The 12912-nt window shown below is 41.5% G+C and overlaps 1 protein-coding gene across 1 annotated transcript in view; it reads left to right on the top strand.

Moving 5' to 3' along the window:
• Positions 1-464: 464 nt before the first annotated feature.
• LOC145340984 (guanine nucleotide-binding protein subunit beta-4) overlaps positions 465-12912 on the top strand; it is a 60944-nt gene continuing 48496 nt past the window's right edge. The window contains exon 1 of the mRNA XM_080185626.1: positions 465-756. The gene's annotated coding sequence lies outside the window, so the exon portion shown is untranslated. The remainder of the gene's footprint in view (positions 757-12912) is intronic.

Raw genomic sequence — 12912 nt, 5'->3', positions numbered from 1 at the left:
TCCCTCCATTTCCTCCTCACCGTCAAACCCTCCACCTTTACCCGAGGATTGCACTCATAACGATCAGGAACCCGTGACAAGTACATTAATCAATTGTAATAAATTTTAAGCACTCACATTCCCGTTCCCCATTTGAATTTTAACGGCTGTGTGTTTGATATGAATCTGCCCGTCTCTGTTATTGAGAGGCTGTCGGGCCGGAACATTTTCTAACGGAGGGGGGGGAGGGAGAGCGGGCGGTGGAGAAGATTTGGGATATTTTGTGAACAGGAGCCAAGGTTGGTCGAATTGAAGATTTAATATAAGAGACAGTGTGGGTTTACGGTGGGAGGTGTGGTTCGTGATTGGGTGGGTTGGCAGTTTCCCCTCTTCTCCGCGTTCCCCCCCCCCCCCCCGCCTGTGTGTTTGGTAGGTCGGTGTTGCCAGGGTGCTGGCCCGGCTCTGGGTGTGGCCCGAGAGAGAGAGAGAGAGAGAGGGGCAGCGGCGGCGGAGCTTCACTGACTGAGAAAGGTAGCGACGGGGCTCAGTGACAGTGGATGAGAAACTGAGGATCCGACACCCAGAGAGAGACACACACACACATCCGCCTGGCTACTGGCACCGAGACCGCCGCCAGACACATCCATCTCGCCCAAGGGCCGACGCCATGCTCGGAGATTAAGGAGGAAACCGAGGGGAGAGGAGCCGCAGGAAAAACATCCCCCCACCCCCGGACGACAAGGAGAGTGTGGAGGGGCCGCGGCCGCCACCTGTCAGGTCAGATACTGCACCCCCCCCGCCCCCTACCCAACCCCCCTCATTCCCAGCCAAACCCCCCTCCCGTTCACTCCCCAGCCGACCCCCCCTCCTATTCCCTCCCCACCCCCCCATTCTCCCTACCCCCATCCTGCCCCCTTCCCTGTGTCCTAGGCTCAGCATAAATGCGTGGGGTTAGGGGAATGGGCCTGGATAAAATTCTCAGTTGCAGACCCAATGAGCCAAATCTGCATTGTAAGGTTCTATGATTTCATGGGCGGTTCCAATTATAATTGTAGCAGAAGTTGTGAAATTAGTATCATTTTGGCAGGAAATGTCGAGTAAATGAAGTGGCTAGACAATTAGATTTTAGTAAAAGAGAAGTATTGTGCTGTGCGAATGCTGAAAATCAGAAATATAAACAGAAAATGCTGGAAAACTTCAGATCTGGTAGCATCTGTGAAGCCAGAAACATAATTACCTTTGAGTCTGTATGACTTTTCAGAGATGTTGAATCTAAAGTATTGACTATGTAGATTTAACCAGTATGGGTTAAAGCAAGATGTGTGCAATAGAGGTTAAACAGCACGATTCTCTACTCTGAAGTAGCTCAATTTTGTAATTTTCTTACCAACAAAAATCCAAGTTACTTTTCATATTTATTTACTTAAAAATTTAATTGAAGTTTCATATAGCTTCATTTGAAGCTACATTAAATAAGACAATAATCAATCATGCTATTATCTATCAGAAATACTTATCTGCAGTAAAAATAAACTGTACTGTAGAAGGAAGTTGGGTGTAGCACATTGTTTGTGGTGGGGTGGGGAGGGGGGTGAGTTCAGATGTTTATTAACTACTGGAGTGAAACAATTAGGTTTTGCCATCTGCAGCTAAAAATGCATGTCCTTGAAGTACTTAGTGTTTTTATTATAATACATAATACAGGAATAGCTGGACAGTATGATTTGACCTGAAATACTACTTGTGCCATTTTAATGATTTTTAATTGTGTACAAGAGAAACAGCAGGCACTGTATATCTATGCCACATAGTTAAAAATGTATCAAAGTTGTAATGTATTTTAGGATTGATATTTGTTCACCTGCATAGTAGGCTTATTATCTAATGCTGATTGTGTTCTCTTGATGTATTACTGCTTCAAACATACCAAAATGTTTAGACTCTTCATTGAAAAGCAGTAGTTTATTAATTTTGGAATTGAGCGTTACTGCTGAAGTTTCAGATGCGGGACGGCTTCTGCTAATCACCTCTGTTTGATTATAAGTGGGACTTATTTTATTGCTGAACCAGAAGACACACTTTTAGTCAATTGCAGGGATCTTGTGTAATGCCCAGCACTGTCTCCAGAAAAAGCAGTTTGGCTCCTCAATTCAGGATACATTTATTACAAAGAACAGCAGTCGTAAGCACATTTCTGGATCTAGTGTATCTTGGGCAAGATTGATAATTGTCTGATCATCTGATTCTCTTGTGGTGCTGTCATGTAATATAACACTAGTGTATTATATCTTATTAATTTCGTTTAAAGATTTTTTTTAAATAAGTGGACCTGGTTGTCAGCATTCGTAATGAGAACAATATTGTTGAAAAAAATTAAGATAATTATTTGGATAATTTGAAAATACTTTATCTACGAAAGATTTATAGGGGCCAAGATCCAAGGTATCTTTTGGCCATGCAATATAACAGGGCTTGTATGGGAACAACCACATTTGTGTGCTCAGTCAGTTTTTTTGGAATTGGGTTTAATGCATTTTGAATATTTTGTAGTAATCACTTTCTAAAGAAATATATTTAAAGACAGCATAAAACAATTTTACTTTAATCTTCTTTGTATTGGATAAAAATCTGAAAAAAGGGCTTTCCCAAAAGCTTCAGCTGCTAATGTATATAGTAGTGCTTTTGTGATTTGGGCATTCTATTCAATCCCTATGTGTGGTGTGTGTGTTAACCGATCACAGTTCAGGCAACAGCTGAGCATCCACAAGTGGATTTATAACCTGGGCTAGGAAACAAAACCTGGTCAGAATCTGCTCTTGCTGTCCTGTCACTTCTGCTTGTCTGCACGCACTAGTTAAGGATTCCATTGGACTCTATTGAGCTGCTGTCTTCTAATGTCAAACTACCTGACAACAATGTCTAGACTCAAGGTTTGGCCTCTTGGATCAGGTCTTGGCAGAGCTGCTGCCACCTATGAATAGTATAAACTGGGATAGGAAAGGGAGAATAAATCTTGATGAGTATTGTATAGGTTATATGTCATTGTAGTAATTACAATTGTTATTTTAAATTTATTTCTAAAGCTAGAAGCATGGAAATACAATAGATTCTTGTCCTGGAATGTCAATGTCTATGATTTAACTGCAAAATGTAAACTCTTAGCTGCAATATTAACATTATATTTCAGCAAGATTATGTTGTCAGTTCCATATAGTTGTTACGACCATAAAGTTGACAGTCTTGTTAATCATTGGTCCAAGTGGATTTAAAGAACAGAGACCAACCCAGCACGGGAAACTGGCCCTTCAGCCCAATGAGCCCGCGCCGCCATCTTAACAAAGCATTTTCCTACACCTACCTTGCCCCGCGTGTATGCGAATGGTACCCCTATTGTAACCAGATTCAGGGGAGAATAGTGTAGGGACAATTTGGTACACCAATCAGCCTAAGAGCACATCTTTGGGGTGTGGGAGGAAACCGGAGCACCCGGAGGAAACCCACACAACCACAGGGAGAATGCACAAACTCCCACAGATACCGGCCCAAATCCATGTATCTGCACAGCGAGGAGTGATAGTCACTGAGCTGTTGTGGTGCCCATCTGCTGGTCCAGGTTTAAGCACGCACAACGACACGAAGTACTAGGCCACTCTCGAAACATCCAAGAGCCGCCCACGCACGACCCACCGTGTGCATGCCCCTTGTTAGACAACAAGGTGACCGACACAGCTGTGGATTAAAAGAGACAAAACATTAACATGTAGTATTACATTTCCAGTATCGTCCCGAGGCTCTGACCCTTTTTAAAACCGTCTCCTATAACCCTCCATCCCTGTTTCACTCATGTGCCTATCTAAGTAAACCTTAAACGAGTCCAGCGTGCCTGCCTCCAGCACCTTACTTGGTAGTGCATTCCATACCCCCACGACCCTCTGTGTGAAAAACCTCCCTCTAGTATCCAAATTATACTTCTCCCCCCTCACCCTTAGCTCATGACCCCTCGTGATATTTGTCTCCAATCTAGGAAAAAGCCTGCCACTGTTGACTCTATCTATACCCTTCATTATTTTATACACCTCTATCAGATCCCCCCCTTAATCTCCGTCTTTCTAAAGAGAAGAGCCCCAGTTTACCCAATCTTTCCTCATAACCCAGTCTTTCCATACCAGGCAGCATCGTGGTAAAGCTCCTCTGCACTCCCTCCAGGGTCTCCACGTCCTTCCGGTAGTAAGGTGACCAGAACTGGACGCAGTACTCCAAATTCGGTCTAACCAACATTCTGTACAACTGAAGCATTAGACGCCAGCTCTTATACTCTATGCCCCTTCCTATAAAGGCTAGCATTCCATAAGCTTTCTTCGCAACCTTCTCCACCAGCGTTGCCACCTTCAGAGACTTGTGCACTTGAACTCCCAGGTCCCTCTGCATTTCTATACTTTTAATTGGTCTACCTTTTATCATGTTTGCTTGTTAACTGTTTTAATCTATTAGACAATAGAACAAACACTGGAAAGGTACTATATCATAGAATCCCTGCACAGCAGAAGAGGCCATTCGGTCCATTGAATCTGCTCTGACTCTCTCTGACAGAGCATTTTACACAGGCCCTATCCTGTAACCCTACACGTGTCCCATGGCTCTCTCTTCTAACCTATATATCTTGGGAAATTAAGGGGCAATTTAGCATGGCCAGTTCACCTAATTTTCTCATCCTTGTACTGTGGGAGGAAACTGGATTACTGGACGAAACCCACGCAGACATAGGGTGAATGTGCAAACTCAACACAGTTACCCAATGCTGGAACTGAATCTGGGTCCCTGGTGCTGAGGCAGCAGTGCTAACCACATTTTAGTAACATTCAGGCTTTTTAGATTTTATTTACATATTTTTATTAAGTCATAGGATATGAGTATTGCTATGTAGGTTAGTATTTATTGTCCATCCCCAATTGCCTTTGAAAAGCTAGTGGTGAATTTCCTCCTTGAATTGCTCCTTCCATGTTGTGCAGGTGCACTTACAGTTCTTTTGGGGAGAGGGTGCCAGGATTTTAATCCATTGACAGTGAAGAAATGGCGATACTTGTGATAAATCAGGAGAAAATAGTGAAAGTAAGAGCCCATGGGATCCAGGGAAACTTGTCAGATTGGATCTAGAATTGGCTGAGTGACAGGAAGCAGAGGGTGATGATTGAGGGGTATTTTTTCAACTGGAAGACTGTGTTCAGTAGGGTCCCACTGGGATTAGTGTTGGGGCCCTTGCTGTTTGTAATTTTTATAAATGATTTAGCCTGAATGTAGGAAGGTTGATCCGTAAGTTTGTGGATGATACAAAAATTGGGGTGGTAAATAGCTAGGAGGATAGCCTTAAGGTGCAGGAGATTATAGATGGACTGGTCAGATGGACTGAGCAGCAGCAAATGGAATTCAATCCAGATAAGTGAGAGAGAACGCATTTGGGCAGGATAAACAAAGCAAGGGAATACATTATGAATGGCAGAATACTGGGAACTACTGAGGATTACAGTGCCCTTGGTGTGTATTTACAACAGTCCTTTGCGATTAATGGACAAGTGGTTAAGAAGTTATATTGTATACTTGCCTTTGTAAGCCGAGGCATAGAGTTTAAGAGCAAGGAGGTTATGTTGGAACTATGTAATGTTGGTTAGGGCAAAGCTAGAGTATTGTGTGCAGTTCTACAAAGCATATAATGGAAGGGATGTGATAGCAGTGGAAAGGGTGCAGAGGAGATTTATGAGGATGTTGCCTGGACAAAGGACTTTTAGTTATGAAGAGAGATTGGGTAGACTGGGGTTGTTTCCTTTGGAGCAGAAGAGGATGTGATTGAAATGTGTAAAATTAGAGGCATGGATAGAGTAGACAGGAAGAAACTTTGTTCCTCCACCAAAGGAAAATCAATAACTAGGGGGTGTAGATTTAAAGTAAGGGACAGCTGGTTTAGGGGGGATATGAGGAAAAACCTTTTCATCCAAAGGGTGATGGGAGTCTGGAACCTATTGCCTGAAAGGGTGGTGAAGGCAGAGACCCTCTTAACACTTAAAAAGTGTGCACTTGTGATGTTAAGGCTATGGGTCAAATGCTGAAAAATTAGTTCGGAATAGTTAAGGCCTTTTTCTGAGCTGTATAGCTCTACGATCCTCTATTTCCAAGATGTAGAGATGCCGGCATTGCACTGGGGTAAACACAGTAAGAAGTCTCAGTACCAGGTTAGAGTCCAACCGGTTTATTTGATAGTAATCCCACAAGCTTTTGGAAACGGTGTTCCTTTGTCAGGTGTGTTGAAGGATCTGTTAACCTTGTATGGAAACTTCCCCACTCTTGACGAAGGAAAACCATTTCTGAAAGCTTGTGGGATTACTATCAAATAAACTGGTTGGACTCTAACCTGGTGTTGTGAGATTTCTGTATTTCCTAGTCAAGATGGCAAGTGGCGTGCAGGGGAAATTGCAAGTAAGGGTAAGTTTCTCACTCAGAGGGTGGTGAGTGATTGGAATGGGCTACCGTCGGTGGTGGTAGAGGTGAACTCGCTGGGGTCTTTTAAAAGACTTCTGGATGAGTATATGGGATTGGCAGTTACAGATAGTTCTATGGCTTGTTAGGTATAGATGTGATCGGCGCAACTTGTGGGCCGAAGGGCCTGTTTGTGCTGTAGTGTTCTATGTTAGTGGTGTTCCCGTGTGTTTGCTGCCGTTGACTTTCTGGGTGGTAGTGGTCATAGGTTTGGAAGATGTTGTCTAAGGAAGCCTGGTGAGTTGCTGCAGTGCAGAATGTCAGTACGCAGATTTGATTGTGCTAGCATGATGTTGTAAAGTTGAAACCAACATTGTATAGTCAAAATGGGATGGTAGCTTGTAACGCAAGTGCCAATCGTTAAGACATGAATGTCATAAAGTTGCGGATTGCCTGTGTGCTGCAGCATCTTGTTTTTCAACAAGAAGAAACAAATGCCTTTTTCCCCTCCCTTTTACAGACTAATTAGATGCTTAGACTTTCATATTTACATCATATGTTTACCATAAGATTATATTCATTAAATTCAGCTGAATCATAAAATAAATCAATTTTTGCATTCTTGGATCAAAAATATGCTATGTAAATCTTGACACTGCACAGGAATCCACTTTTGTGACATGTTAATTGTGTTTCCAGTTTAATACTGAAATAGGAATCCTTTCGATAACTGAGGCATCTTGTACATTATAGTCTTGTGCCAGCTTCCTTTTATAGAACAATTTAGTTTCTGCTACACAGGTATGCAGTTGCAAACTTCAAAATAAGGGATAGAATTAGCCAGTCATTTCCTTAGTTGTAATTAAGACCTCTGCCTTTGCACTTTTTGGCTTAGCATTTGTGCTTGCATGCATTATGGGGAAATGAGCCACTCTTAGAGTTGGATCAGTTCATCTACTTGTATGAAATGACCTTATCAAAATTGAATTGTTGGTTTGGTTAAGTGAATGCATTTATTAAACAATATTTATTGCTTATTCGTAGTTGCCCTTGGGAAGGTGGTGACGACAATAAAGTGGCTTGCTTGGCCATTTCAGGGGGAAGCTGAGAGTTAACTATGTTGCTGTGGCTTTGGAGTCACGTGTAGGTCAGACCAGGTGAGGAATGCAGATTTCCTTCCCTAAAGGGCAGAAGTGAATCAGATATGTTTTTCTGACAACCAAGAATGGTTTCATGGTCATCAGTTGGTTCTTAATTCCAGATTTTATTTTGAATTCAAATTCCACCACCTGCCATGGCAGGATTCAAACCTGCGTCACCAGAACACTAGCTGAGTCTCTGGATTAACAGTCCTACAGTTATACCATTAGGCCATTGCCTCCCCAGTGCTAGACAAGATCCCAAAAATAAATTCAACATGCCTTGTTATTTGTGGGATTTTGCTACCGTATTTACTTTGGGTACCACATTTGCCTACAAAACACAAGTGGTCACACCGAGTAGCTGTGTGCGTTGGGGAATGCTGAGAAAATATAAGGTGCTACGTAAAGCTAAATTTATTGGAACAAGAATGTCATATGAATGCAAGAAGGAAGATCCCAGTCTGTAGCTTCAGTTGCTTTGCTAGAAGTAACAGGGTTAGTCGCACACTAATAACAGCATGCTTTAGCACATCATAGTGAAGTTGATGTTGCTAACTTTATCACCCATTGGTTAACAATTAGCCATTTTTTAAAAATGTCAGAGTTTTGTCTTCCCCTTTCCTCCTTTTGGATCAGAAATGTCAATGCAGAGTGCAGAACTCAGTGAGCATGGTGTGGTAATGTTACAATTGGCAGGGGTGTTATAGCATAGATGAAGTTCAGCACTTACTCTGTCCTCTATCGCCTCTGAGTTTTATTTTTAAACTAAGTCATGTAACTGCTTCATGAGAAACAACATATGTGGTAGCCTTGGAGAACGCAACCTGCTCTGCTAGCCTTGCATAGGAAACGTGCAACCTAGAAGAAGAATGGGAGCGTAGTAACAGCTTAAGGCAAATGGAAATGTGATACGTACAGTTATTAGATAAATAGCAATATAGTCTCTTAATTAACAGATTTCTTACAGAATATTTTCTATTCAAATATACTGCATCATTAAACCAAAATGTGTCTTTGATAAGCCAATCCTGAGTAAACATAAGGTTTCAATCACCATTTTGCAAGTTCAAACTGTTATTATGTTGCATCAAAGAACATAACTCCTCAAAAAATTGGAATCATCCACATTAGTTCTGCACAAACATGTTCATTTATGCAAGTTAGATTGCAATAAGCTTAATGATGGCTTGTTTTCAAAAGTTTCAAAAAAAATGTTTGCAGTGAAGGAGCATTTCCACAAAGATCAGGCACAAGCTTTACAATCAAAAATTAATTACTGCATATTTTGTTTTGTAAATCCCAATGCATTATGTGCAGTAAATTAATTTTGCTTATGTGCTCAATTGTTTTAAAAGAAAAATAATTATACAGTGAAGCACTGAATGTTAAGAACCACAGGAAGTCTAATCTTTAAGCAGCAACTTGCACCTTCACTGTCGTAAATCACCCCCCAAGGTGCCTCTAGAGTATGTTATTGAGCAAAATATAACATAGAGTCTTATAGTCAATGGAACAGATGACCAACAGCTTGATGAAGAGAAGGATTTTGAACAAGGAGAGTTAGATAATTTTAGGAACGAAATGTCAGGACTTGGGTGCCAACATTGTCGCTGAACAAAGAAAATCACACGGGAAGCCCAAATTGGAGTAGCCCTGCGATCTTGGAGGGTGACAAACTGGGGAATGCTCTAGAATGTGGAAGGAGTAAGGCCATGTAAGGAGTTGAATACCACAATTATAAATTTGAGGCATTGTCAGATCTGGAACCAAGAAAATCAGCGTCTTGGGTAATGAGACCTGGTGCAAGTTAGGCTAGGGGAAGCCAAGTTGAGGGTGAACTTCAGCTCAAGTTTATGGATGGTAGGAGGCTAGCCAGGAGAGAGTTGGAATAGTTAATGTTGGAGGCAGCAACCAGTAGGCTGGGAGAGAGATAGGTGATGATATGGAAGTGGGTGATTTTGACAGAGAATATGAAATTGGAAGCTCAGCTTAGTGTCAAATAGGATAGATCTGACTCAAAAAATAGGCTGGGGGGTGGGGGGATAGAGTTTATGGCCAGAACTGAAGACACTTGCTTTGTTCTTCCATGTATTTAATTGAAAAAAAAGTCTGCTCATCCCAGAATGGATATCAATTTAAGAAAATCTGAAAGGGAACATGAAATGATACCAAAATTGCTGGAACCACACTGAACTAGCAATGTTTGCAAATATGTTCAATTGAAACAAAAACCCTTTGACAGAAGAATAAGCCATTTTTCAATTTTGGGATAAAATGGTGACATCTTCACACCAAAGAAATTGTCTAATGATTCTTGCATTTTGACCATGATCAAAATTTAAATGGAAATTTGATCAGTCAATTTGCTGTGGAAGTATATTTGTGTTTATTTTAGTATTCTTACAGTGAAGAATACTATCATTTGATGGGGGAGTCTCAAGCTATAGTTTGAAATTCATATAACAGTGCTGTTTTATTTTTCTCCATGATGTACCATTGAAGTTTTATATACAAAAAAGTGCAGCAAAAATAAATGACATCACAGCTGATCTGCAAATTGAGCAGGCAAATTGAAATGAAAGATTAGCAGGCATAGCTGTAATACCACAATGGACTGTCTTTAAAGAGGTAATGGTTTGGCTATTGTTGTCATTGTCATGAGAGGTTAATCGGGGAAATCTAAGTTGGAGCTCCCTCTGATGAAAGAGTGGGAGTTCCATCAAACAGATCGCATTGTTCTGCATGGTGCTGAACGTTTTGGGTATAGCTGCACATACTGTTCTGCATGGTGCTGAATGTTTTGGGTGTAGCTCCAGGCAAGTGGAGAGTTATTCAATCACACTCCTGACTTGCACCTTGTAGAATGTAAAAAGGTGTTTGGGGAGTTGAGATAAGAAACTTTATGCAGAATGTCCAATCTCTGAACCACTCTTGCAGCCACAGTATGTATTTGCTTTGTCCAGTTCAGTTTCTGGTTGGTGGTAACTTTCAAGATGTTGTTGATGGCACATTGACTGATGGTAATGCATTCATTGAATGTCTTGGGGAAATGGTTAGATTCTCTCCTGTTGAGGTTTGTCATTGTTTGGTACTTGTGTGGCATGAATGTTACTTGCTGCTTATAAGTTCAAATCTGAATGCTGTCCAGGTCTTGTTGCACTTGGACGTGACTCTTCAGATATTGAAATGGGCCATGAATGGTGCTGATGCAATTATCAGTGAACATCCCAACTTCTGACCTTGTGATGGGAAAGGTCAATGACGAAGCAGCTGAAGATGGTTGAGCCAAGGACACAACCCTGAGGCAGCAGTGTCCTAGGGCTGAGATTATTGGCCTACAAGAGCCACAACCATCTCCTTTTGTGCTAGGTATGACTCTAACCAATGGATGCACCCAAGAATGCTGAGGGAGACAAGGTCGTAAAGATGGCCATAGTTTTCCTTGGGTGCAGGGGTGATATCAGGAAATTGGAGAATTGCCAATGTCACAATCTTGTTCAAAAAGGATGAAAGGGTAAACCCAGTGAAGCAGGCCTTATAATTTTAACCTAAGCGGTAAGGTACGACTTATTGGAGGTGAAAATCTGGGATAAAATTAATTGCCATTTGGACAAATGTAAGTTTATTAAGGAACATTGACATGGATTTGTCAAAGGCAAATCGTTGGGTACCAGCTTGATTGAATTTTGTTTGAGGCAACAGCGAGGGTAATCTGGTTGATTTGGTGTATATGACTTTCTGAATGCATTTCATGAAGTGGCATATAAAATGCTTGCCAGCAAAGTTGAAGCCCATGGAATAAAAATACCATTGTCAACATGGATAGGAAGTTCTTGTGACAGGAAACAGAGTAGTAATCGATTGTTTTGCTTTCACTGAAGGATAGATGGGGTTCCCCTGGAGTCTGTGCGAGACCCACCTGATTTTCTTGATCTACAATAATGATTTGGATATACAGGGCAGAATTCCAATATTCACAGCTGATGCAAAATGTGGAACTATTTAAAGTTATAAAGATAATGCTGATAAATTTCAAGAGGACGTGCACAGGCTGGTGGAATGCGTGAATAGGTGGAAGATGAAATCTAATGCAGACACTTGTGAAGTGTCAGGAAGACTGGAAAATGGCAATATAAACTAGACAGTACATTTTCTTTCTTTATTATTTTCATGGGATGTGGATGTCTCTGGCAAGGCCGGCATTTGTTGCTCATCACTAAATATCCTCAAACTGAGTGGCTTGCTATGCTAAATCAGAGAACGCACTGCTGTGGATCTGGTGTCACAGCAAGACCACGTAAGGGTGGCATACTTCCTTCCTGAAAGGGATATTAGTGAACCAGATTGTGCCATCTATCATCAATTGTTGTAAAAAACCAATCACCATTACTGAAACTAGCTTTATATTGCAGATTTTTTTATTGAATTTCAATTCGAATGGATGTCGTGGTGAGATTTGATCCCATGACCCTGGAACATTCTAAAGGAAGTGCTGGAAAAGACAAAGAAAGGTAGTAAAATATACTGGCGAAATGGAATATTAAAACAAAGAAGTTATGATGTGCCTTAAAAATGGTTTGATCTCAGCTGGAGTTTCTTGTCTAGTCTGGGCACCACACTTTAGGAAGGCTGTGAGGGTATTGGAGAAAGTGCATAACAAAAATTGAGGATGGTTCCAAGGATGAGAGACTTTATAGAATCATACAGTGCAGAAGAAAGTTCTTTGGCCCATTGAGTCTGCACTGACAACAATCCCACCTCTGCCCTATCCCCATAACCCCACACATTTACCCTGCTAATACCTTTAACCTGTGCATTCAGGGACGTGAAGGGGCAATTTAGCATAGCCAATGCACTTAACCTGCACATCTTTGGATTGTGGGAGGAAGCCAGAGCTGCGAGAGGAAACCCATGTAGTCACAGGGTGAATGTGCAAACTCCACACAGACAATGGCCCAAGTCAGGATTTGAACCCAGGTCTCTGGAGCTGTGAGGCTACCGTGCTGTTACATTCAGCTATACTTCAGCTATGTGGATAGATTGGAGAAGCTGGGATTCCTTGAAGACGAGAAAGTTGAATGGAGATTTGACAGAGGTACTCAAAATCAAAATAGACAGAAGCTGTTTTCATATATAAAAGGATTAAGAACCGGGGGACACAGATTTAAAGTTATTAGTATTAGAACCAAAAGTGACATGAAATCTTTTTTGCACAGAGCGGTTAGGGCCTAGAGTGAGGGCTGGTGGAGGCAGATTCAATTGCGACTTTCAAGAGGGAGTTGGATTATCAACTGAAGGGAATAAAACTACAGGGATATGGGGA

This window comes from Carcharhinus amblyrhynchos, chromosome 3 (genome assembly GCF_965287045.1).
Source record: "Carcharhinus amblyrhynchos chromosome 3, sCarAmb.v2.hapA, whole genome shotgun sequence".
In the NCBI taxonomy this organism is placed as follows: Eukaryota; Metazoa; Chordata; class Chondrichthyes; order Carcharhiniformes; family Carcharhinidae; genus Carcharhinus; species Carcharhinus amblyrhynchos.
The sequence above is the reverse complement of the archived record's forward strand: the minus strand, read 5'-3'. Positions and strand labels throughout refer to the sequence as shown.